Source organism: Anomaloglossus baeobatrachus, chromosome 2 (assembly GCF_048569485.1).
Source record: "Anomaloglossus baeobatrachus isolate aAnoBae1 chromosome 2, aAnoBae1.hap1, whole genome shotgun sequence".
In the NCBI taxonomy this organism is placed as follows: Eukaryota; Metazoa; Chordata; class Amphibia; order Anura; family Aromobatidae; genus Anomaloglossus; species Anomaloglossus baeobatrachus.
In genome coordinates, this window is record NC_134354.1 from 355771431 (window position 1) to 355793279 (window position 21849).

Sequence of the window (21849 nt, forward strand, 5' to 3'; positions counted from 1 at the left end):
TTAATTGGGTCTTATTTCAACACGAAGAACAGATTGGTTTTACTGGAGATTGAACGCAGGACCTTCTGCGTGTTAAGCAGATGTGATGACCACTACTCTATGAAACCTGATGGCAAATTACTGTGTATTGGCTAGCAGAGCAGAATTGTGACTGACGGGGCCTTTTTATTGCTGAAGGAAAGTATTTTTGGTTAATGAAACATTTACAATTGTTATTACATATTTTACCAGTTTTATTCCTACAAAGGGAGTTTGCTTAAATTGAAGTTTATATTGAATGTGTTACTTTTTTCTCCATAGTTTGGTCTTTTGCTTTTGTATTTATGGGAACTATATATTTTGAAACAAACAGGATTTTTATAACATGGGATTATGTTTTCTGCTAAAATGGTCAATAAAAAAGAAACCCAAAATCGTAGTTCTCTTGGTGATGGAAGCCAAAATATATTATCAGTTGGCAACAAAACCAAGAATTTCATAAATTACAGGTTGATAGCAAATTACTTCAACAGCGAAAACGGATTGTTTTTACTGGTGATTGAACCCAGGACCTACTGCGTGTGAAGTAGACGTGATGACCACTCCACTATGAAAGCTATGAAATCCTGCAAAGTAATGGCATTTAGAGACGAGTTTTGACCACCAGGGGAAAAAAAATAATTTGTAGTTCTGTTTGTGATGGAAGCCAAAACATCCCGTCATTCGGCAACAAAGCCGAGAACTTCATATATTGTAGTTGGATAGCGTATTATTTCAACACTAAGAACAGATTGGTTTAACTGGTGATTGAACCCAGGACCTACTGCGTGTTAAGCAGACGTGATGACCACTACACTATAAAGCCTGACAAAAAGTTACTGTGTATTGGCTAGCAGAGCAGAATTGTGACTGACGGGGCCTTTTTATTGCTGAAGGAAAGTATTTTTGGTTAATGAAACATTTACAATTTTTATTACATATTTTACCAGTTTTATTCCTACAAAGGGATTTTGCTTAAATTGAAGTTTATATTGAATGTGTTACTTTTTTCTACATAGTTTAGTCGTTTGCTTTTGTATTTAAAGGAACTATATATTTTGAAACAAACAGGATTTTTATAATATGGGATTATGTTTTCTGCTAAAATAGTCAATAAAAAAGAAACCCAAAATCGTAGTTCTCTTGGTGATGGAAGCCAAAATATATTATCAGTTGGCAACAAAACCAAGAATTTCATATGTTACAGGTTGATAGCAAATTACTTCAACAGCAAAAACGGCTTGTTTTTACTTGGGATTGAACCCGGGACCTTCTGCGTGTGAAGCAGACGTGATGAAAACTACACTATGAAACCTTTGAAATCCTGCGAAGTAATGGCAATTAGAGTCGTGTTTTGACCGCCAGGGGAAAAAAAACAAATTCGTAGCTCTGTTGGTGATGGAAGCTAAAACATCCCGTTATTCGGCAACAAAGCCAAGAACTTTATATACTGCAGGTTGATAGGGGATTATTTCAACACCAAGAACACATGGGTTTCACTGGGGATTGAACCCAGGACCTTCTGCATGTAAAGCAGACGTGATTTCCACTACACTATGAAACCTTTGAAAGCCTGCAAAGAAATGGCAATTAGAGACGAGTTTTGACCGCCAGGGAAAAAAAAAAACAAGTTCGTAGCTCTGTTGGGGATGGAAGCCAAAACAATCCATCTTTCGGCAACAAAGCCAAGAACTTCATATATTGTAGTTTAATTGAGTATTATTTCAACATCAAGAACAGATTGGTTTTACTGGGGATTGAACGCAGGACCTTCTGCGTGTTAAGCAGACGTGATGACCACTACTCTATGAAACCTGATGGAAAGTTACTGTGTATTGGCCAGCAGAGCAGAATTGTGACTGACGGGGCCTTTTTATTGCTGAAGGAAAGTATTTTTGGTTAATGAAACATTTACAATTTTTATTACATATTTTACCAGTTTTATTCCTACAAAAGGATTTTGCTTAAATTGAAGTTTATATTGAATGTGTTACTTTTTTCTCCATAGTTTGGTCTTTTGCTTTTGTATTTATGGGAACTATATATTTTGAAACAAATAGGATTTTTATAATATGGGATTATGTTTTCTGCTAAAATGGTCAATAAAAAAGAAACCCAAAATCGTAGTTCTCTTTGTGATGGAAGCCAAAATATATTGTCATTTGGCAACGAAACCAAGAATTTCACATATTACAAGTCGATAGGAAATTACTTCAACACCAAAAACAGATTGGTTTCACTGGGGATTGAACCCAGGACCTTCAGCGTGTAAAGCAGACGTGATTTCCACTACACTATGAAACCTTTGAAAGCCTGCAAAGTAATGGCAATTAGAGACGAGTTTTGACCGCCAGGGAAAAAAAAACAAATTCGTAGCTCGGTTGGGGATGGAAGCCAAAATATCCCATCATTCGGCAACAAAGCCAAGAACTTCATATATTGTAGTTTAATTGAGTATTATTTCAACACCAAGAACAGATTGGTTTTACCGGGGATTGAACGCAGGACCTTCTGCGCGTTAAGCAGATGTGATGACCACTACTCTATGAAACCTGATGGAAAGTTACTGTGTATTGGCCAGCAGAGCAGAATTGTGACTGACGGGGCCTTTTTATTGCTGAAGGAAAGTATTTTTGGTTAATGAAACATTTACAATTTTTATAACATATTTTACCAGTTTTATTCCTACAATGAGATTTTGCTTAAAAGGAAGTTTACATTGAATGTGTTACTTTTTTCCACATAGTTTAGTTGTTTGCTTTTGTATTTAAAGGAACTATATATTTTGAAACAAACAGGATTTTTATAATATGGGATTATGTTTTCTGCTAAAATGGTCAATAAAAAAGAAACCCAAAATCGTAGTTCTCTTGGTGATGGAAGCCAAAATATATTATCAGTTGGCAACAAAACAAAGAATTTCAAATATTACAGGTGGATAGCAAATTACTTCAACAGCAAAAACTGCTTGTTTTTAATGGGGATTGAACCCAGGACCTTCTGCGTGTGAAGTAGACGTGATGACCACTCCACTATGAAACCTGTGAAATCCTGCAAAGTAATGGCATTTAGAAACGAGTTTTGACCGCCAGGGGAAAAAAAAATAATAATTTGTAGTTCTGTTTGTGATGGAAGCCAAAACATACCGTCATTCGGCAACAATGCCGAGAACTTCATATATTGTAGTTGGACAGCGTATTATTTCAACACTAAGAACAGATTGGTTTCACTGGGGATTGAACCCAGGACCTTCTGCGTGTTAAGCAGACGTGATGACAACTACACTATGAAACCTGACGAAAAGTTACTGTGTATTGGCTAGCAGAGCAGAATTGTGACTGACGGGGCCTTTTTATTGCTGAAGGTAAGTATTTTTGGTTAATGAAACATTTACAATTATTATTACATATTTTACCAGTTTTATTCCTACAAAGGGATTTTGCTTAAATTGAAGTTTATATTGAATGTGTTACTTTTTTCTCCATAGTTTGGTCTTTTGCTTTTGAATTTATGGGAACTATATATTTTGAAACAAATAGGATTTTTATAATATGGGATTATGTTTTCTGCTAAAATGGTCAATAAAAAAGAAACCCAAAATCGTAGTTCTCTTTGTGATGGAAGCCAAAATGTATTGTCATTTGGCAACGAAACCAAGAATTTCACATATTACAAGTCGATAGGAAATTACTTCAACACCAAAAACAGATTGGTTTTACTGGGGATTTCTGCGTGTTAAGCAGACGTGATGACCACTACTCTATAAAACCTGATGGACAGTTACTGTGTATTGGCTAGCAGAGCAGAATTGTCACTGACGGGGCCTTTTTATTGCTGAAGGAAAGTATTTTTGGTTACTGAAACATTTACAATTTTTATTACATATTTTACCAGTTTTATTCCTACAAAGGGATTTTGCTTAAAAGGAAGTTTACATTGAATGTGTTACTTTTTTCCACATAGTTTAGTTGTTTGCTTTTGTATTTAAAGGAACTATATATTTTGAAACAATCAGGATTTTTATAATATGGGATTATGTTTTCTGCTAAAATGGTCAATAAAAAAGAAACCCAAAATCGTAGTTCTCTTTGTGATGGAAGCCAAAATGTATTGTCATTTGGCAACGAAACCAAGAATTTCACATATTACAAGTCGATAGGAAATTACTTCAACACCAAAAACAGATTGGTTTCACTGGGGATTGAACCCAGGACCTTCTGCGTGTGAAGCAGACGTGATGACCACTACACTATGAAACCTTTGAAATCCTGCAAAGTAATGGCAATTAGAGTCGTGTTTTGACCGCCAGGGGAAAAAAAACAAATTCGTAGCTCTGTTGGTGATGGAAGCTAAAACATCCCGTTATTCGGCAACAAAGCCAAGAACTTTATATACTGCAGGTTGATAGGGGATTATTTCAACACCAAGAACACATGAGTTTCACTGGGGATTGAACCCAGGACCTTCTGCGTGTAAAGCAGACGTGATTTCCACTACACTATGAAACCTTAGAAAGCCTGCAAAGAAATGGCAATTAGAGACGAGTTTTGACCGCCAGGGAAAAAAAAGAAACAAATTCGTAGCTCTGTTGGGGATGGAAGCCAAAACATTCCATCTTTCGGCAACAAAGCCAAGAACTTCATATATTGTAGTTTAATTGAGTATTATTTCAACATCAAGAACAGATTGGTTTTACTGGGGATTGAACGCAGGACCTTCTGCGTGTTAAGCAGACGTGATGACCACTACTCTATGAAACCTGATGGAAAGTTACTGTGTATTGGCCAGCAGAGCAGAATTTTGACTGATGGGGCCTTTTTATTGCTGAAGGAAAGTATTTTTGGTTAATGAAACATTTACAATTTTTATTACATATTTTACCAGTTTTATTCCTACAAAGGGATTTTGCTTAAAAGGAAGTTTACATTGAATGTGTTACTTTTTTCCACATAGTTTAGTTGTTTGCTTTTGTATTTAAAGGAACTATATATTTTGAAACAAACAGGATTTTTATAATATGGGATTATGTTTTCTGCTAAAATGGTCAATAAAAAAGAAACAAAAAATCGTAGTTCTCTTGGTGATGGAAGCCAAAATATATTATCAGTTGGCAACATAACAAAGAATTTCATATGTTACAGGTTGATAGCAAATTACTTAAACAGCGAAAACGGCTTGTTTTTACTGGGGATTGAACCCAGGACCTTCTGCGTGTGAAGTAGACGTGATGACGACTCCACTATGAAACCTGTGAAATCCTGCAAAGTAATGGCATTTAGAGACGAGTTTTGACCGCCAGGGGAAAAAAAAAAATAATTTGTAGGTCTGTTTGTGATGGAAGCCAAAACATCCCGTCATTCGGCAACAAAGCCGAGAACTTCATATATTGTAGTTGGATAGCGTATTATTTCAACAATAAGAACTGATTGGTTTCACTGGGGATTGAACTCAGGACCTTCTGCGTGTTAAGCAGACGTGATGACCACTACACTATGAAACCTGACGAAAAGTTACTGTGTATTGGCTAGCAGAGCAGAATTGTGACTGACGGGGCCTTTTTATTGCTGAAGGAAAGTATTTTTGGTTAATGAAACATTTACAATTATTATTACATATTTTACCAGTTTTATTCCTACAAAGGAATTTTGCTTAAATTGAAGTTTATATTGAATGTGTTACTTTTTTCTCCATAGTTTGGTCTTTTGCTTTTGTATTTATGGGAACTATATATTTTGAAACAAATAGGATTTTTATAATATGGGATTATGTTTTCTGCTAAAATGGTCAATAAAAAAGAAACCCAAAATCGTAGTTCTCTTGGTGATGGAAGTCAAAATATATTATCAGTTGGCAACAAAACAAAGAATTTCATATGTTACAGGTTGATAGCAAATTACTTCAACAGCGAAAACGGCTTGTTTTAACTGGGGATTGAACCCAGGACTTTCTGCGTGTGAAGTAGACGTGATGACGACTCCACTATGAAACCTGTGAAATCCTGCAAAGTAATGGCATTTAGAGACGAGTTTTGACCGCCAGGGGAAAAAAAAAAAAAATTTGTTGTTCTGTTTGTGATGGAAACCAAAACATCCCGTCATTCAATAACAAAGCCGAGAACTTCATATATTGTAGTTGGATAGCGTATTATTTCAACACTAAGAACAGATTGGTTTCACTGGGGATTGAACCCAAGACCTTCTGCGTGTTAAGCAGACGTGGTGACCACTACACTATGAAACCTGACGAAAATTTACTGTGTATTGGCTAGCAGAGCAGAATTGTGACTGACGGGGCCTTTTTATTGCTGAAGGAAAGTATTTTTGGTTAATGAAACATTTACAATTTTTATTACATATTTTACCAGTTTTATTCCTACAAAGGGATTTTGCTTAAAAGGAAGTTTACATTAAATGTGTTCCTTTTTTCCACATAGTTTAGTTGTTTGCTTTTGTATTTAAAGGAACTATATATTTTGAAATAAACAGGATTTTTATAATATGGGATTATGTTTTCTGCTAAAATGGTCAATAAAAAAGAAACCCAAAATCGTAGTTCTCTTGGTGAGGGAAGCCAAAATATATTATCAGTTGGCAACAAAACCAAGAATTTCATATATTACAGGTTGATAGCAAATTACTACAACAGCGAAAACGGCTTGTTTTTGTTGGGGATTGAACCCAGGACCTTCTGCGTGTGAAGTAGACGTGATGACCGCTCCACTATGAAACCTGTGAAATCCTCCGAAGTAATGGCATTTAGAGACGAGTTTTGACCGCCAGGGGAAAAAAAAAAATAATTTGTAGTTCTGTTTGTGATGGAAGCCAAAACATACCGTCATTCGGCAACAATGCCGAGAACTTCATATATTGTAGTTGGATAACGTATTATTTCAACACTAAGAACATTAAATGTGTTACTTTTTTCCACATAGTTTAGTTGTTTCCATTTATATTTATGGGAACTATATATTTTGAAACAAATAGGATTTTTATAATATGGGATTATGTTTTCTGCTAAAATGGTCAATTAAAAAGAAACCCAAAATCGTAGTTCTCTTTGTGATGGAAGCCAAAATGTATTGTCATTTGGCAACGAAACCAAGAATTTCACATACTACAGGTCGATAGGAAATTACTTCAACACCAAAAATAGATTGGTTTCACTGGGGATTGAACCCAGGACCTTCTGCGTGTGAAGCAGAAGTGATGACCACTACACTATGAAACCTTTGAAATTTTGCAAAGTAATGGCAATTAGAGACGAGTTTTGACCGCCAGGGGAAAAAAAACAAATTCGTAGCTCTGTTGGTGATGGAAGCTAAAACATCCCGTTATTTGTCAACAAAGCCAAGCACTTTATATACTGCAGGTTGATAGGGGATTATTTCAACACCAAGAACACATGGGTTTCACGGGGATTGAACCCAGGACCTTCTGCGTGTAAAGCAGACGTGATTTCCACTACACTATGAAACCTTTAAAAGCCTGCAAAGTAATGGCAATTAGAGACGAGTTTTGACCGCCAGGGAAAAAAAAAACCAAATTCGTAGCTCTGTTGGGATGGAAGCTAAAACATCCCTTTATTCGGCAACAAAGCCAAGAACTTTATATACTGCAGGTTGATAAAGGATTATTTCAACACCAAGGACACATGGGTATCACTGGGGATTGAACCCAGGACCTTCTGCGTGTAAAGCAGACGTGATTTCCACTACACTATGAAACCTTTGAAAGCATGCAAAGTAATGGCAATTAGAGACGAGTTTTGACCGCCAGGGAAAAAAAAACAAATTCGTAGCTCTGTTGGGGATGGAAGCCAAAACATCCCATCATTCGGCAACACAGCCTAGAACTTCATATATTGTAGTTTAATTGGGTATTATTTCAACACCAAGAACAGATTGGTTTCACTGGGGCAATTGAACCCAGGACTTTCTGCATGTTAAGCAGACGTGATGGCCACTACACTATGAAACCTGACAAAAAGTTACTGTGTATTGGCTAGCAGAGCAGAATTGTGACTGACGGGGCCTTTGCTGAAGGAAAGTATTTTTGGTTAATGAAACATTTACAATTATTATTACATATTTTACCAGTTTTATTCCTACAAAGGGATTTTGCTTAAATTGAAGTTTATATTGATCGTAGTTCTCTTTGTGATGGAAGCCAAAATGAATTGTCATTTGGCAACGAAACCAAGAATTTCACATATTACAAGTCGATAGGAAATTACTTCATCACCAAAAACAGATTGGTTTCACTGGGGATTGAACCCAGGACCTTCTGCGTGTGAAGCAGATGTGATTTCCACTACACTATGAAACCTTTGAAAGCATGCAAAGTAATGGCAATTAGAGACGAGTTTTGACCGCCAGGGAAAAAAAAAACAAATTCGTAACTCTGTTGGGGATGGAAGCCAAAACATTCCATTATTCGGCAACAAAGCCAAGAACTTCATTTATTGTAGTTTAATTGAGTATTATTTCAACACCAAGAACAGATTGGTTTCACTGGGGATTGAACGCAGGACCTTCTGCGTGTTAAGCAGACGTGATGACCACTACTCTATAAAACCTGATGGAAAGTTACTGTGTATTGGCTAGCAGAGCAGAATTGTGACTGACGGGGCCTTTTTATTGCTGAAGGAAAGTATTTTTGGTTAATGAAACATTTACAATTTTTATTACATATTTTACCAGTTTTATTCCTATAAAGGGATTTTTCTTAAAAGGAAGTTTACATTGAATGTGTTACTTTTTTCCACATAGTTTAGTTGTTTGCTTTTGTATTTAAAGGAACTATATATTTTGAAACAAACAGGATTTTTATAATATGGGATTATGTTTTCTGCTAAAATGGTCAATGAAAAAGAAACCCAAAATCGTAGTTCTCTTGGTGAGGGAAGCCAAAATATATTATCAGTTGGCAACAAAACCAAGAATTTCATATATTATAGGTTGATAGCAAATTACTTCAACAGCAAAAATGGCTTGTTTTTACTGGGGAATGAACCCAGGACCTTCTGCGTGTGAAGTAGACGTGTTGACCACTCCACTATGAAACCTGTGACACCCTGCAAAGTAATGGCATTTAGAGACGAGTTTTGACCGCCAGGGGAAAAAAAAAAATAATTTGTAGTTCTGTTTGTGATGGAAGCCAAAACATACCGTCATTCGGCAACAATGCCGAGAACTTCATATATTGTAGTTGGATAACATATTATCTCAAAACTAAGAACAGATTGGTTTCACTGGGGATTGAACCCAGGACCTCCTGTGTGTTAAGCAGACGTGATGACCACTACACTATGAAACCCGACAAAAAGTTACTGTGTATTGGCTAGCAGAGCAGAATTGTGACTGACGGGGCCTTTTTATTGCTGAAGGAAAGTATTTTTGGTTAATGAAACATTTACAATTATTATTACATATTTTACCAGTTTTATTCCTACAAAGGGATTTTGCTTAAATTGAAGTTTATATTGAATGTGTTACTTTTTTCTCCATAGTTTGGTCTTTTGCTTTTGTATTTATGGGAACTATATATTTTGAAACAAATAGGATTTTTATAATATGGGATTATGTTTTCTGCTAAAATGGTCAATAAAAAAGAAACCCAAAATCGTAGTTCTCTTGGTGATGGAAGTCAAAATATATTATCAGTTGGCAACAAAACAAAGAATTTCATATGTTACAGGTTGATAGCAAATTACTTCAACAGCGAAAACGGCTTGTTTTAACTGGGGATTGAACCCAGGACTTTCTGCGTGTGAAGTAGACGTGATGACGACTCCACTATGAAACCTGTGAAATCCTGCAAAGTAATGGCATTTAGAGACGAGTTTTGACCGCCAGGGGAAAAAAAAAAAAAAATTTGTTGTTCTGTTTGTGATGGAAACCAAAACATCCCGTCATTCAATAACAAAGCCGAGAACTTCATATATTGTAGTTGGATAGCGTATTATTTCAACACTAAGAACAGATTGGTTTCACTGGGGATTGAACCCAAGACCTTCTGCGTGTTAAGCAGACGTGGTGACCACTACACTATGAAACCTGACGAAAAGTTACTGTGTATTGGCTAGCAGAGCAGAATTGTGACTGACGGGGCCTTTTTATTGCTGAAGGAAAGTATTTTTGGTTAATGAAACATTTACAATTTTTATTACATATTTTACCAGTTTTATTCCTACAAAGGGATTTTGCTTAAAAGGAAGTTTACATTAAATGTGTTCCTTTTTTCCACATAGTTTAGTTGTTTGCTTTTGTATTTAAAGGAACTATATATTTTGAAATAAACAGGATTTTTATAATATGGGATTATGTTTTCTGCTAAAATGGTCAATAAAAAAGAAACCCAAAATCGTAGTTCTCTTGGTGAGGGAAGCCAAAATATATTATCAGTTGGCAACAAAACCAAGAATTTCATATATTACAGGTTGATAGCAAATTACTACAACAGCGAAAACGGCTTGTTTTTGTTGGGGATTGAACCCAGGACCTTCTGCGTGTGAAGTAGACGTGATGACCGCTCCACTATGAAACCTGTGAAATCCTCCAAAGTAATGGCATTTAGAGACGAGTTTTGACCGCCAGGGGAAAAAAAAAAAATAATTTGTAGTTCTGTTTGTGATGGAAGCCAAAACATACCGTCATTCGGCAACAATGCCGAGAACTTCATATATTGTAGTTGGATAACGTATTATTTCAACACTAAGAACATTAAATGTGTTACTTTTTTCCACATAGTTTAGTTGTTTCCATTTATATTTATGGGAACTATATATTTTGAAACAAATAGGATTTTTATAATATGGGATTATGTTTTCTGCTAAAATGGTCAATTAAAAAGAAACCCAAAATCGTAGTTCTCTTTGTGATGGAAGCCAAAATGTATTGTCATTTGGCAACGAAACCAAGAATTTCACATACTACAGGTCGATAGGAAATTACTTCAACACCAAAAATAGATTGGTTTCACTGGGGATTGAACCCAGGACCTTCTGCGTGTGAAGCAGAAGTGATGACCACTACACTATGAAACCTTTGAAATTTTGCAAAGTAATGGCAATTAGAGACGAGTTTTGACCGCCAGGGGAAAAAAAACAAATTCGTAGCTCTGTTGGTGATGGAAGCTAAAACATCCCGTTATTTGTCAACAAAGCCAAGCACTTTATATACTGCAGGTTGATAGGGGATTATTTCAACACCAAGAACACATGGGTTTCACGGGGATTGAACCCAGGACCTTCTGCGTGTAAAGCAGACGTGATTTCCACTACACTATGAAACCTTTAAAAGCCTGCAAAGTAATGGCAATTAGAGACGAGTTTTGACCGCCAGGGAAAAAAAAAACCAAATTCGTAGCTCTGTTGGGATGGAAGCTAAAACATCCCGTTATTCGGCAACAAAGCCAAGAACTTTATATACTGCAGGTTGATAAAGGATTATTTCAACACCAAGGACACATGGGTATCACTGGGGATTGAACCCAGGACCTTCTGCGTGTAAAGCAGACGTGATTTCCACTACACTATGAAACCTTTGAAAGCATGCAAAGTAATGGCAATTAGAGACGAGTTTTGACCGCCAGGGAAAAAAAAACAAATTCGTAGCTCTGTTGGGGATGGAAGCCAAAACATCCCATCATTCGGCAACACAGCCTAGAACTTCATATATTGTAGTTTAATTGGGTATTATTTCAACACCAAGAACAGATTGGTTTCACTGGGGCAATTGAACCCAGGACTTTCTGCATGTTAAGCAGACGTGATGGCCACTACACTATGAAACCTGACAAAAAGTTACTGTGTATTGGCTAGCAGAGCAGAATTGTGACTGACGGGGCCTTTGCTGAAGGAAAGTATTTTTGGTTAATGAAACATTTACAATTATTATTACATATTTTACCAGTTTTATTCCTACAAAGGGATTTTGCTTAAATTGAAGTTTATATTGATCGTAGTTCTCTTTGTGATGGAAGCCAAAATGAATTGTCATTTGGCAACGAAACCAAGAATTTCACATATTACAAGTCGATAGGAAATTACTTCAACACCAAAAACAGATTGGTTTCACTGGGGATTGAACCCAGGACCTTCTGCGTGTGAAGCAGATGTGATTTCCACTACACTATGAAACCTTTGAAAGCATGCAAAGTAATGGCAATTAGAGACGAGTTTTGACCGCCAGGGAAAAAAAAAACAAATTCGTAACTCTGTTGGGGATGGAAGCCAAAACATTCCATTATTCGGCAACAAAGCCAAGAACTTCATTTATTGTAGTTTAATTGAGTATTATTTCAACACCAAGAACAGATTGGTTTTACTGGGGATTGAACGCAGGACCTTCTGCGTGTTAAGCAGACGTGATGACCACTACTCTATAAAACCTGATGGAAAGTTACTGTGTATTGGCTAGCAGAGCAGAATTGTGACTGACGGGGCCTTTTTATTGCTGAAGGAAAGTATTTTTGGTTAATGAAACATTTACAATTTTTATTACATATTTTACCAGTTTTATTCCTATAAAGGGATTTTTCTTAAAAGGAAGTTTACATTGAATGTGTTACTTTTTTCCACATAGTTTAGTTGTTTGCTTTTGTATTTAAAGGAACTATATATTTTGAAACAAACAGGATTTTTATAATATGGGATTATGTTTTCTGCTAAAATGGTCAATGAAAAAGAAACCCAAAATCGTAGTTCTCTTGGTGAGAGAAGCCAAAATATATTATCAGTTGGCAACAAAACCAAGAATTTCATATATTATAGGTTGATAGCAAATTACTTCAACAGCAAAAATGGCTTGTTTTTACTGGGGAATGAACCCAGGACCTTCTGCGTGTGAAGTAGACGTGTTGACCACTCCACTATGAAACCTGTGACACCCTGCAAAGTAATGGCATTTAGAGACGAGTTTTGACCGCCAGGGGAAAAAAAAAAATAATTTGTAGTTCTGTTTGTGATGGAAGCCAAAACATACCGTCATTCGGCAACAATGCCGAGAACTTCATATATTGTAGTTGGATAACATATTATCTCAAAACTAAGAACAGATTGGTTTCACTGGGGATTGAACCCAGGACCTCCTGTGTGTTAAGCAGACGTGATGACCACTACACTATGAAACCCAACAAAAAGTTACTGTGTATTGGCTAGCAGAGCAGAATTGTGACTGACGGGGCCTTTTTATTGCTGAAGGAAAGTATTTTTGGTTAATGAAACATTTACAATTATTATTACATATTTTACCAGTTTTATTCCTACAAAGGGATTTTGCTTGAATTGAAGTTTATATTGAATGTGTTACTTTTTTCTCCATAGTTTGGTCTTTTGCTTTTGTATTTATGGGAACTATATATTTTGAAACAAATAGGATTTTTATAATATGGGATTATGTTTTCTGCTAAAATGGTCAATAAAAAAGAAACCCAAAATCGTAGTTCTCTTTGTGATGGAAGCCAAAATGTATTGTCATTTGGCAACGAAACCAAGAATTTCACATATTACAAGTCGATAGGAAATTACTTCAACACCAAAAACAGAGTGGTTTCACTGGGGATTGAACCCAGGACCTTCTGCGTGTGAAGCAGACGTGATGACCACTACACTATGAAACCTTTGAAATCCTGCAAAGTAATGGCAATTAGAGACGAGTTTTGACCGCCAGGGAAAAAAAACAAATTCATAGCTCTGTTGGTGATGGAAGCTAAAACATCCCGTTATTTGGCAACAAAGCCAAGAACTTTCTATACTGCAGGTTGATAGGGGATTATTTCAACACCAAGAACACATGGGTTTCACTGGGGATTGAACCCAGGACCTTCTGTGTGTAAAGCACACGTGATTTCCACTACACTATGAAACCTTTGAAAGCCTGCAAAGTAATGGCAATTAGAGACGAGTTTTGACCGCCAGGGAAAAAAAAAACAAATTCGTAACTCTGTTGGGGATGGAAGCCAAAACATTCCATTATTCGGCAACAAAGCCAAGAACTTCATTTATTGTAGTTTAATTGAGTATTATTTCAACACCAAGAACAGATTGGTTTCACTGGGGATTGAACGCAGGACCTTCTGCGTGTTAAGCAGACGTGATGACCACTACTCTATAAAACCTGATGGAAAGTTACTGTGTATTGGCTAGCAGAGCAGAATTGTGACTGACGGGGCCTTTTTATTGCTGAAGGAAAGTATTTTTGGTTAATGAAACATTTACAATTTTTATTACATATTTTACCAGTTTTATTCCTACAAAGGGATTTTGCTTAAAAGGAAGTTTACATTGAATGTGTTACTTTTTTCCACATAGTTTAGTTGTTTGCTTTTGTATTTAAAGGAACTATATATTTTGAAACAAACAGGATTTTTACAATATGGGATTATGTTTTCTGCTAAAATGGTCAATAAAAAAGAAACCCAAAATCGTAGTTCTCTTGGTGAGGGAAGCCAAAATATATTATCAGTTGGCAACAAAACCAAGAATTTCATATATTACAGGTTGATAGCAAATTACTTCAACAGCGAAAACGGCTTGTTTTTACTGGGGATTGAACCCAGGACCTTCTGCGTGTGAAGTAGACGTGATGACCACTCCACTATGAAACCTGTGAATTCCTGCAAAGTAATGGCATTTAGAGACGAGTTTTGACCGCCAGGGGAAAAAAATAAATAATTTGTAGTTCTGTTTGTGATGGAAGCCAAAACATCCCGTCATTCGGCAACAAAGCCGAGAACTTCATATATTGTAGTTGGATAGCGTATTTTTTCAACACTAAGAACAGATTGGTTTCACTGGGGATTGAACTCAGGACCTTCTGCGTGTTAAGCAGACGTGTGACCACTACACTATGAAACCTGACGAAAAGTTACTGTGTATTGGCTAGCAGAGCAGAATTGTGACTGACGGGGCCTTTTTATTGCTGAAGGAAAGTATTTTTAGTTAATGAAACATTTACAATTATTATTACATATTTTACCAGTTTTATTCCTAGAAAGGGATTTTGCTTAAATTGAAGTTTATATTGAATGTGTTACTTTTTTTTCCATAGTTTAGTTGTTTGCTTTTGTATTTAAAGGAACTATATATTTTGAAACAAATAGGATTTTTATAATATGGGATTATGTTTTCTGCTAAAATGGTCAACAAAAAAGAGACCAAAAATCGTAGTTCTCTTGGTGAGGGAAGCCAAAATATATTATCAGTTGGCAACAAAACCAAGAATTTCATATATTACAGGTTGATAGCAAATTACTTCAACAGCAAAAACGGCTTGTTTTTACTGGGGATTGAACCCTGGACCTTCTGCGTGTGAAGTAGACGTGATGACCACTCCACTATGAAACCTTTGAAAGCCTTCAAAGTAATGGCAATTAGAGACGAGTTTTGACCGCCAGGGAAAAAAAAAACAAATTCGTAGCTCTGTTGGGGATGGAAGCCAAAACATCCCATCATTCGGCAACAAAGCCAAGAACTTCATATATTGTAGTTTAATTGAGTATTATTTCAACACCAAGAACTGATTGGTTTTTACTGGGGATTGAATGCAGGACCTTCTGCGTGTTAAGCAGACGTGATGACCACTACTCTATGAAACCTGATGGAAAGTTACTGTGTATTGGCTAGCAGAGCAGAATTGTGACTGACGGGGCCTTTTTATTTCTGAAGGAAAGTAATTTTGGTTAATGAAACATTTACAATTTTTATTACATATTTTACCAGTTTTATTCCTACAAAGGGATTTTGCTTAAAAGGAAGTTTACATTGAATGTGTTACTTTTTTCCACATAGTTTAGTTGTTTGCTTTTGTATTTAAAGGAACTATATATTTTGAAACAAACAGGATTTTTATAATATGGGATTATGTTTTCTGCTAAAATGGTCAATAAAAAAGAGACCAAAAATCGTAGTTCTCTTGGTGAGGGAAGCCAAAATATATTATCAGTTGGCAACAAAACCAAGAATTTCATTTATTACAGGTTGATAGCAAATTACTTCGACAGCGAAAACGGCTTGTTTTTACTGGGGATTGAACCCTGGACCCTCTGCGTGAGAAGTAGACGTGATGACTACTCAACTATGAAACCTGTGCAATCCTGCAAAGTAATAGCATTTAGAGACGAGTTTTGACCGCCAGGGGAAAAAAAATAATAATTTGTAGTTCTGTTTGTGATGGAAGCCAAAACATCCCATCATTCGGCAACAAAGCTGAGAACTTCATATATTGTAGTTGGATAGCATATTATTTCAACACTAAGAACAGATTGGTTTCACTGGGGATTGAACTCAGGACCTTCTGCGTGTTAAGTAGACATGTGACTACTACACTATGAAACCTGACGAAAAGTTACTGTGTATTGGCTAGCAGAGCAGAATTGTGACTGACGGGGCCTTTTTATTGCTGAAGGAAAGTATTTTTAGTTAATGAAACATTTACAATTATTATTACATATTTTACCAGTTTTATTCCTACAAAGGGATTTTGCTTAAATTGAAGTTTATATTGAATGTGTTACTTTTTTCTCCATAGTTTAGTTGTTTGCTTTTGTATTTAAATTAACTATATATTTTGAAACAAACAGGATTTTTATAATATGGGATTATGTTTTCTACTAAAATGGTCAATAAAAAAGAGACCAAAAATCGTAGTTCTCTTGGTGAGGGAAGCCAAAATATATTATCAGTTGGCAACAAAACCAAAAATTTCATATATTACAGGTTGATAGCAAATTACTTCAACAGCAAAAACAGCTTGTTTTTACTGGGGATTGAACCCTGGACCTTCTGCGTGTGAAGTAGACGTGATGACCACTACACTATGAAACCTTTGAAATCCTGCAAAGTAATGGCAATTAGAGACGAGTTTTGACCGCCAGGGGAAAAAAAATAAAATAATTTGTAGTTCTGTTTGTGATGGAAGCCAAAACATACCGTCATTCGGCAACAATGCCGAGAACTTCATATATTGTAGTTGGATAGCGTATTATTTCAACACTAAGAACAGATTGGTTTCATTGGGGATTGAACCCAGGACCTTCTGCTTGTTAAGCAGACGTGATGACCACTACACTATGAAACCTGACAAAATGTTATTGTTTATTGGCTAACAGTGCAGAAGTGTGACTGACGAGGCCTTTTTATTGCTGAAGGAAAGTATTTTTGGTTAATGAAACATTTACAATTATTATTACATATTTTACCAGTTTTATTCCTACAAAGGGATTTTGCTTAAATTGAAGTTTATATTAAATGTGTTACTTTTTTCTCCATAGTTTGGTCTTTTGCTTTTGTATTTATGGGAACTATATATTTTGAAACAAATAGGATTTTTATAATATGGGATTATGTTTTTAACCAAAATAGTATTTTTGGTTAATGAAACATTTACAATTATTATTACATATTTTACCAGTTTTATTCCTACAAAGGGATTTTGCTTAAATCCACTACACTATGAAACCTTTGAAATTCTGCAAAGTAATGGCAATTAGAGACGAGTTTTGACCATCAGGGGAAAAAAAACAAATTCGTAGCTCTGTTGGTGATGGAAGCTAAAACATCCCGTTATTCGGCAACAAAGCCAAGAACTTTATATACTGCAGGTTGATAGGGGATTATTTCAACACCAAGAACACATGGGTTTCACTGGGGATTGAACCCAGGACCTTCTGCGTGTAAAGCAAACGTGATTTCCACTACACTATGAAACCTTTGAAATCCTGCAAAGTAATGGCAATTAGAGACGAGTTTTGACCGCCAGGGAAAAAAAAAACAAATTCGTAGCTCTGTTGGGGATGGAAGCCAAAACATCCCATCATTCGGCAACAAAGCCAAGAACTTCATATATTGTTTTTTAATTGAGTATTATTTCAACACCAAGAACAGATTGGTTTTACTGGGGACTGAACGCAGGACCTTCTGCGTGTTAAGCAGACGTGATGACTACTACTCTATGAAACCTGATGGAAAGTTCCTGTGTATTGGCTAGCAGAGCAGAATTGTGACTGACAGGGCCTTTTTATTGCTGAAGGAAAGTATTTTTGGTTAATGAAACATTTACAATTTTTATTACATATTTTACCAGTTTTATTCCTACAAAGAGATTTTGCTTAAAAGGAAGTTTACATTGAATGTGTTACTTTTTTCCACATAGTTTAGTTGTTTGCTTTTGTATTTAAAGGAACTATATATTTTGAAACAAACAGGATTTTTATAATATGGGATTATGTTTTCTGCCAAAATGGTCAATAAAAAAGAGACCCAAAATCGTAGTTCTCTTGGTGAGGGAAGCCAAAATATATTATCAGTTGGCAACAAAACCAAGAATTTCATATATTACAGGTTGATAGAAAATTACTTCAACAGCAAAAACGGCTTGTTTTTACTGGGGATTGAACCCTGGACCTTCTGCGTGTGAAGTAGACGTGATGACCACTCCACTATGAAACCTGTGAAATCCTGCAAAGTAATGGCATTTAGAGACGCGTTTTGACCGCCAGGGGAAAAAAAAAATAATTTGTAGTTCTGTTTGTGATGGAAGCCAAAACATCCCGTCATTTGGCAACAATGCCGAAAACTTAATATATTGTAGTTGGATAGCGTATTATTTCAACACTAAGAACAGATTGGTTTCACTGGGGATTGAACCCAGGACCTTCTGCGTGTTAAGCAGACGTGATAACCACTACACTATGAAACCTGACGAAAAGTCATTGAGTATTGGGACGGGCCTTTTTATTGCTGAAGGAAAGTATTTTTGGTTAATGAAACATTTACAATTATTATTACATATTTTACCAATTTTATTCCTACAAAGGGATTTTGCTTAAATTGAAGTTTATATTGAATGTGTTACTTTTTTCTCCAAAGTTTGGTCTTTTGCTTTTGTATTTATGGGAACTATATATTTTGAAACAAATTGGATTTTTATAATATGGGATTATGTTTTCTGCTAAAATGGTCAATAAAAAAGAAACCCAAAATCGTAGTTCTCTTTGTGATGGAAGCCAAAATGTATTGTCATTTGGCAACGAAACCAAGAATTTCACATATTACAAGTAGAGATGAGCGAACCGGTCCCCGTTCGGCTCGAGGTCGGTTCGCCGAACGGAGGTCCCGTTCGAGTTCGGTTCGTCGAACGTTTGACGAACCGAACTCGAACTGCATAGGAAACAATGGCAGGCAATCACAAACACAGAAAAACACTTAGAAAACACCCTCAAAGGTGTCCAAAAGGTGACAAACAACTCACAACACAAACACATGGGAAAGTGACAAGGACAAATTCTCATGTGAAAACAAAACAGCGTTACGAGGAAAAAGAGGACGAGACACAGATATAGGCATGGCATGCCCTTCTAAAATCATGTAAAACACCGCAAGGTGACTCCAAGCGGAGTCTCCCTTTTTTTCCAAAAATTGTGCCCCACACACACCCACCCATTCAGTGGCAGCACTTGTGCCCTAGTTGAACACTTCACAGCTAGATTTGCATCAAGCACATTCAAAAATACGCCATTCTTATCCGTCCCCAGGATGACACCGGGATAGGTAGCAAAGTCTTTCCTGATCCCAGCTCTGTTCATCTTGGCTTCTTTTAAAAACACATCAAGCAAGGGTTACTCCAAGCAGAGCCTCCTTTTTTTCCAAAAATTGTGCCCCACACACACCCACCCATTCAGTGGCAGCACTTGTGCCCTAGTTGTACACTTCACAGCTAGATTTGCATCAAGCACATTCAAAAATACGCCATTCTTATCCGTCCCCAGGATGACACCGGTGTAGGTAGCAAAGTCTTTCCTGATCCCAGCTCTGTTCATCTTGGCTTCTTTTAAAAACACATCAAGCAAGGGTTACTCCAAGCAGAGCCTCCCTTTTTTCCAAAAATTGTGCCCCACACACACCCACCCATTCAGTGGCAGCACTTGTGCCCTAGTTGTACACTTCACAGCTAGATTTGCATCAAGCACATTCCAAAATACGCCATTCTTATCCGTCCCCAGGATGACACCAGGGTAGGTAGCAAAGTCTTTCCTGATCCCAGCTCTGTTCATCTTGGCTTCTTTTAAAAACACATCAAGCAAGGGTTACTCCAAGCGGAGCCTCCCTTTTTTTCCAAAAATTGTGCCCCACACACACCCACCCATTCAGTGGCAGCACTTGTGCCCTAGTTGTACACTTCACAGCTAGATTTGCATCAAGCACATTCAAAAATACGCCATTCTTATCCGTCCCCAGGATGACACCGGGGTAGGTAGCAAAGTCTTTCCTGATCCCAGCTCTGTTCATCTTGGCTTCTTTTAAAAACACATCAAGCAAGCGTTACTCCAAGCGGAGCCTCCCTTTTTTCCAAAAATTGTGCCCCACACACACCCACCCATTCAGTGGCAGCACTTGTGCCCTAGTTGTACACTTCACAGCTAGATTTGCATCAAGCACATTCCAAAATACGCCATTCTTATCCGTCCCCAGGATGACACCGGGGTAGGTAGCAAAGTCTTTCCTGATCTCAGCTCTGTTCATCTTAGCTTCTTTTAAAAACACATCAAGCAAGGGTTACTCCAAGCTGAGCCTCCCTTTTTTCCAAAAATTGTGCCCCACACACACCCACCCATTCAGTGGCAGCACTTGTGCCCTAGTTGTACACTGCACAGCTAGATTTGCATCAAGCACATTCAAAAATACGCCATTCTTATCCGTCCCCAGGATGACACCGGGGTAGGTAGCAAAGTCTTTCCTGACCCCAGCTCTGTTCATCTTGGATCATTTTTAAAAAACACATCAAGCAAGGGTTACTCCAAGCGGAGCCTCCCTTTTTTCCAAAAATTGTGCCCCACACACACTCACCCATTCAGTGGCAGCACTTGTGCCCTAGTTGTACACTTCACAGCTAGATTTGCATCAAGCACATTCCAAAATACGCCATTCTTATCCGTCCCCAGGATGACACCGGGGTAGGTAACAAAGTCTTTCCTGATCCCAGCTCTGTTCATCTTGGCTTCTTTTAAAAACACATCAAGCAAGGGTTACTCCAAGCGGAGCCTCCCTTTTTTCCAAAAATTGTGCCCCACACACACCCACCCATTCAGTGGCAGCACTTGTGCCCTAGTTGTACACTTCACAGCTAGATTTGCATCAAGCACATTCCAAAATACGCCATTCTTATCCATCCCCAGGATGACACCAGGGTAGGTAGCAAAGTCTTTCCTGATCCCAGCTCTGTTCATCTTGGCTTCTTTTAAAAACACATCAAGCAAGGGTTACTCCAAGCGGAGCCTCCCTTTTTTTCCAAAAATTGTGCCGCACACACACCCACCCATTCAGTGGCAGCACTTGTGCCCTAGTTGTACACTTCACAGCTAGATTTGCATCAAGCACATTCCAAAATACGCCATTCTTATCCGTCCCCAGGATGACACCAGGGTAGGTAGCAAAGTCTTTGCTGAACCATGACTTGTTTATCTTGGCTTCTTTTAAAAACAATGTAAGCAAGGGTTACTCCAAGCGGAGCCTCCCTTTTTTCCAAAAATTGTGCCCCACACACACCCACCCATTCAGTGGCAGCACTTGTGCCCTAGTTGTACACTTCACAGCTAGATTTGCATCAAGCACATTCAAAAATACGCCATAATTAACCGTCCCCAGGATGACACCAGGGTAGGTAGCAAAGTCTTTCCTGATCCCAGCTCTGTTCATCTTGGCTTCTTTTAAAAACACATCAAGCAAGGGTTACTCCAAGCGGAGCCTCCCTTTTTTCCAAAAATTGTGCCCCACACACACCCACCCATTCAGTGGCAGCACTTGTGCCCTAGTTGTACACTTCACAGCTAGATT

At 37.2% G+C, this 21849-nt stretch overlaps 9 non-coding genes across 9 annotated transcripts; all 9 read right to left on the reverse strand.

The window, feature by feature from the left end:
- Positions 1-1509: 1509 nt before the first annotated feature.
- Positions 1510-1582, reverse strand: TRNAV-UAC (transfer RNA valine (anticodon UAC)). Its single transcript has one exon. It is a non-coding gene; the product is annotated as a tRNA-Val (tRNA).
- A 667-nt stretch (positions 1583-2249) lies between these two features.
- Positions 2250-2322, reverse strand: TRNAV-UAC (transfer RNA valine (anticodon UAC)). Its single transcript has one exon. It is a non-coding gene; the product is annotated as a tRNA-Val (tRNA).
- A 1882-nt stretch (positions 2323-4204) lies between these two features.
- TRNAV-CAC (transfer RNA valine (anticodon CAC)) lies at positions 4205-4277 on the reverse strand. Its single transcript has one exon. It is a non-coding gene; the product is annotated as a tRNA-Val (tRNA).
- A 175-nt stretch (positions 4278-4452) lies between these two features.
- TRNAV-UAC (transfer RNA valine (anticodon UAC)) lies at positions 4453-4526 on the reverse strand. The gene has a single exon. It is a non-coding gene; the product is annotated as a tRNA-Val (tRNA).
- Positions 4527-7172: 2646 nt separating this feature from the next.
- TRNAV-CAC (transfer RNA valine (anticodon CAC)) lies at positions 7173-7245 on the reverse strand. Its single transcript has one exon. It is a non-coding gene; the product is annotated as a tRNA-Val (tRNA).
- A 3743-nt stretch (positions 7246-10988) lies between these two features.
- TRNAV-CAC (transfer RNA valine (anticodon CAC)) lies at positions 10989-11061 on the reverse strand. Its single transcript has one exon. It is a non-coding gene; the product is annotated as a tRNA-Val (tRNA).
- Positions 11062-13564: 2503 nt separating this feature from the next.
- TRNAV-CAC (transfer RNA valine (anticodon CAC)) lies at positions 13565-13637 on the reverse strand. The gene has a single exon. It is a non-coding gene; the product is annotated as a tRNA-Val (tRNA).
- Positions 13638-17653: 4016 nt separating this feature from the next.
- Positions 17654-17726, reverse strand: TRNAV-UAC (transfer RNA valine (anticodon UAC)). Its single transcript has one exon. It is a non-coding gene; the product is annotated as a tRNA-Val (tRNA).
- A 916-nt stretch (positions 17727-18642) lies between these two features.
- Positions 18643-18715, reverse strand: TRNAV-AAC (transfer RNA valine (anticodon AAC)). Its single transcript has one exon. It is a non-coding gene; the product is annotated as a tRNA-Val (tRNA).
- Positions 18716-21849: the final 3134 nt, after the last annotated feature.